Below are 5,033 nucleotides of genomic sequence, written 5' to 3'. Positions count from 1 at the left end.
TTGGAAAGTGAAGATGGGAGGAACTTGCTCCAGGGAAAGAAACTGTCAGCATAGAAGTGTCCATGCTAGATAATGTTTAGCTGAAACTTCTTAAAACTAGAAACTGTGACACATGATGCCTCCATAAGCCACATTCCTCTTTCCTTCCTTATTGGTCAACTTCAAAAGTGTTAACATTATGCTTAAGTATTAACATTCACGATGCTCAAAGCTTTCAAACCTCAGCACTGTGCTAAACTAAGCAAGTTGAAGGGTGTCACTTCGGAACTTTTCTTAATAAACTTTAAGTAGAGAACAATTCCTAAAGCAATGACGTCTCAATGCAGCAGTTTTTCAGAACTAAGACTCGGTACTCTCTCTAACAGGAGGATAATGACTCCTTAACCAGAATTGATTTGTCTAATCTAACGCCATTGGAAAATGGAGGTAGCTGACCTCCCTGGTAATAAGACTAAGAAAACAAGATAAATCTTGTTTACAGCAAGGATGTATGAGAACTGCACCAAGCCTGGAAGCCACATGCTGGGAACGCTGTAGCTGGAAGAGTCTCCAGCTCTGAGAGCTCCATACTTGGCAAGGATTTAAACCTTTGTTGGTTACCCAGCGACAGTCAATTAAGGCCTTTAACAGGTGCTTATACTTTCACTTCTGAAAAGCAAGTTGTAAACTTATTACAAGCTAATGAGTTTTTTAATCTCAGCTTGACCAGATATGAAACAACCTAAACCTTTAAAGGTGTAATGAAAGGCTTTAAAGAAAACTGTCACTATCAAAAATATCTAGGCAAAAATAACCCCCTTCTGCATAAATATAGATGGTCTTAGTCATTTAGTCAATGGGCAAAAGGCAAACACTTAAGTTCTTCAGCACCAATCTTCATTTCTTGCTGGAATTTCATATTTCTTATTGGTGACTAAGCCAGATGATGATGATGATGAGATGGCAGGCCAGCATTTACTCGGCCCTGCCCTGTTGGCTAACACCATATGTATACATACACATTTTTACCTATACCTCTTTTTCCCCTATTCTTATTATAGGCTTTGAAAAGTCATAAGAGTTCTCATGGCCCACCCTATTAACACCTTGCATTGGTATGGTACTTGTTACAATTCACTTTTATTAAACATACTAACATACACATGCATTCTTACCATATGATCATTCCATTCTACATATATAATCACAATTCACTTTTATAACTGTACCTAACTATAGTCTGTCATTTATAGTAGGCTGAGTTGTACAGTCCTACGTCTTGTTTCATTTTAGTAACATACCTAAAACTTCCCCTCTTAACTACACTCTGATAAAATTCAGTGGTGTTGAGTTCTGTGTTGCTACCATCACCACCATTACCAGAAACACTTCCATCAACTCAAAACTCTGTGCAACTTAAGCATTAACTCACTTCCTACCACCACTCCAGCCTTTGATAACTTTTATTCTAGTTTAACTCTATGAATTTGCCTACTCTAATTTATATCTGACTTCATATCAGTGAAATCATAAGCCAAGCGTTATTTCACTCAACATGTCTTCAAGGTTCATTAACGTTGCTATGTGTATCAGAACTTCATTCTTTACTACTGAACAATCCACTATATGTATGCATTGCATTTGTCCTTTCATCTGATGGACACCTGGGTTGTTCCCATCTCTTGACAACTGTGAATAAGGCCACTATGAATGCTGGTGTGTCAGTAACTCAGTGCCTGCTTTCAAATCTTTTTCCAAATCTCACCTTCAAATTGGATTGCTGAATCACATGTTAATTCTGTACTCACTGAGGAACTGTCAAATTGTCTTCCACAGTGGCTATGCCACTTTACATTCCCATCAACAACAAATGTGTTTCTATTTCTTCACATTCTCTCCATCACTTGTAGATCTGTTTGTCTACTATCAAGAGAAAACTCTAGTGGGTGTGACACGGTATTTCATTCTGGTTTTGACTTAAATTTCCCTAATAGCTAGAGATGTTGACCATCTTCTGTGCTTCTTGGTTATCTGTATATCTTCTTTGGAGAAATGCCTTTTAAATCTTTTGCCCATTCTTAAATTGGGTTGTCTCTGAGTTGAATTTCTTTATTCTAGAAACTAAACCTTTAGTTGTGGCCTCCAAATAGCTTCCATCATGTATGTTGCTGCTTTTTCACAATAAACTTTTTGCACAATAGCTTAACTCTGAGGCCCCATCTGATATTTCTTTTGTTGACTAAGTCTAAGAAAGCATTGCCTACAACAAGGTCCTAAAGATGCTATCTGTTTTCTTCTAGGAACTCTACAGTTCTGGTTCTTATACTCGGTCTCTGACTAACTTTGAATTAATCTTTGATATGATGTGAGGCAGGGAATTTCATTCTCTTGCGGGTGGATATCCAGTTTTCCCAGCACCATTTGTTGAGGCTATTCTTTCCTGACTAAATGAACTTGGCATCTTGTCAAATCTGTTTTCCATAAATATAAGGGTTTATTTCTGAATTCTCAACTTATCCCATTAGTCCACATGTACGCCCTTATGCTAGGCCTGTGCTGTCTTGACTATCGTGGCATTGTAATAAGTCTTAAGATTAGAAAGTGTGAATCTATTCTTTTCAAGATGACTCTGGCTCAAGATAGCTTTGGCTGTTGGGGTGTGTGCTGGTTTGAAACTCATGTACTCCAAAAGTCATGTTCTCTAGTCCTGATTTGATACTGTAGGGTGGGATCTTCTGATTCAGTTTATTTCCATGGAGATGTGATCCTCCCAATTGTGCATTTGACCTCTGATTAGATGGACTTGATTTCACCTGTTCAAGGTGGGTCTTGATTAGTTTGCTAGAGCCCTTTAAAAGGGGAAATGCTTCAGAGAAACATCAGGTACAGATATTTGGAGAATAGTTGCTTCAGAGCTGACAGACGTGGATGTTTGGAAATGCATAGAGTGAGAATAGAGCAGAGGCCTGGATGCGGGCAGAGCCCAGCAGATGTCACCACATGCCTTCCCATGTGATAGACACTACCTAGCCTTTCCTTCAGACAAGGTATCTCTCTTCCTAGATGCCTTCGTTTGAACACTTTCTCTTGTCACTTGTGACAGACTATTTGTAGAGGGGTGAGGAAAACAGTGCAATGAGAGATACAAGACTGGGGAGACAGGGCGCTGCAGGTGCCAGGACCCCCTGGAACTCCTCACTCTCATCCTTGCTGTCCAGACTCGGAGTCCACTTCTTCACAATCCTTCTCCCAGAGCAGCCAGATCCTCTTGAGCCTCGGAATTCCCCTTGCTCCACGCCTTCACCCACATATCAATGTATGAAAGCCCTCTTGGCATACATGAGGTCAAACTTATGGTCAAGGAGGGCTCAGGCATTGACAATGGCCATGGTATTGCTTAGTATGCAGACTGCCCACTGTGCCTTGTCCAGGTCCTCCCAAGAACCAATGCAGGGGGCTGGTAGTTGATGCCAATCTTGAAACCTGTGGAACATCAACCACAAACTAGATGGTGCACTTCTTGATCATGGCGATGGCAACATTCACATCCTCGGGTACCCCATCTCCATGGTAGAGCATGCAGCAAGCCATGTACTTGCTATACAAGGATCACACTTGGCCATCTGATTGGAGGGTTCAAAGCAGGCATTGGTGATCTCTGCTAGTGAGAGCCACTCCTGGTATGCCTCTTGGGATGAGATAATGGATGAGTAGTCACCAGGGGGAAGTGGATGTGGGGGTAGGGCATTAGATTGGTCTGGAACTCGGTGAGATCCATGTTGAGGGCCCCATCAAAGCACAGGGAGGCAGTGATGGAGGACACAACCTGGCCAATGAGCCAGTTGAGGTTGGTGTAGGTAGGGTGCTTGATGCCCAGGTTACAGCAACAGATCTCCCAGATAGCCTCATTGTCTACTATGAAGGCACAATCCGAGTACTCCAGGGTGGTATGGGTGGTCAATACTGAGTTGTAGGGTTCCATCACTGCTGTGAATACTTGGGGGGCTGGGTAGATGGCAAACTCCAACTTGGACTTCTTGCGGTAGTCAAAAGAAAGCTGTTCCATCAGTAGAGAGGTAAAGCCTGAGCCCATGCCACCTCCATAACTATGGAACATCAGGAAGCCCTGAAGCCTGGTGCACTGGTCCATCAGCTTTCAGATTCGCTCTACCACCAGATTGATGATCTCTTCCCCTACAGTGTAGTGGCCACGGGCATGTTGTTGGCAGCATCTTCCTTGCTAGATATAAGCTGCTTGGGATGAAAGGCCTATAAATGCCAGTTCTTACCCCATCTATACCAACAGGCTGCAGGTCCACAAAGACTGCTTGGGACACATGCTTGCCAGTCCCTGTCTCACTGAAGGGGTTGAAGGAGTCATCACCACACTCTCCAGGGGCTTGTTGCTGCGTATGGTGCCATTGGGCTGGATGCTGTGCTCCAAGCAATAGAGCTCCCAGCAGGCATTGCCCATCTGTACCCCAGCCTGACCCACATGGATGGAGATACACTCACACATGGTTATTCTAATAGACAAACCTTCTGTAGGGTCGTTGGCAGCAGACACATTACAATTCTCCAATAAATGCCATGAATCCTCCAGTTTGGACATTATTCAGGTCTTAGAACTGTAAATTTGTTGGAGTGGCTGTGAAGAATGGCAGTGGAGTTACTAAGGCTACAAAGAAACCATTACAGTTACATAGGGGAAGCTGATAACTGGCAAGAAATATGGAACAAAAGGAACCAAGAGCCCAGCATTCAAAACTAATGAGGTATACATACATTTTATACAAATTTAGATCCTATACTCAGGCCAACATTCTGCACTTGCAGCTAACTACATCCTACTACCCTAGTCAAGCAGAGAAGCTGGATTCCATCAGTTGCAGCACAGGCATAAAAGCCCCAAAACTGTCTTTAAAGTGACCGCTGCCTTATTAGTGTAGTAAGACACACACAAAAGTGAAGACTCCATTTTTAACGTGCAATGTATGAAATAGTATGTAGCCAACATAGGATTATATAGCCTAGGAACATGCTCATTAAACAGT

At 42.4% G+C, this 5,033-nt stretch overlaps 1 pseudogene; it reads right to left on the bottom strand.

Annotated features, from left to right (window-relative positions):
• Window positions 1–3,083: 3,083 nt before the first annotated feature.
• On the bottom strand, window positions 3,084–4,498 carry LOC143683252 (tubulin alpha-1 chain pseudogene; annotated as a pseudogene).
• Between the last annotated feature and the right edge of the window lie 535 nt (window positions 4,499–5,033).

Source organism: Tamandua tetradactyla, chromosome 5 (genome assembly GCF_023851605.1).
Source record: "Tamandua tetradactyla isolate mTamTet1 chromosome 5, mTamTet1.pri, whole genome shotgun sequence".
NCBI lineage: Eukaryota > Metazoa > Chordata > Mammalia > Pilosa > Myrmecophagidae > Tamandua > Tamandua tetradactyla.
Note: the sequence above shows the minus strand (reverse complement) of the source record. Positions and strands in the feature narration are given on the sequence as shown.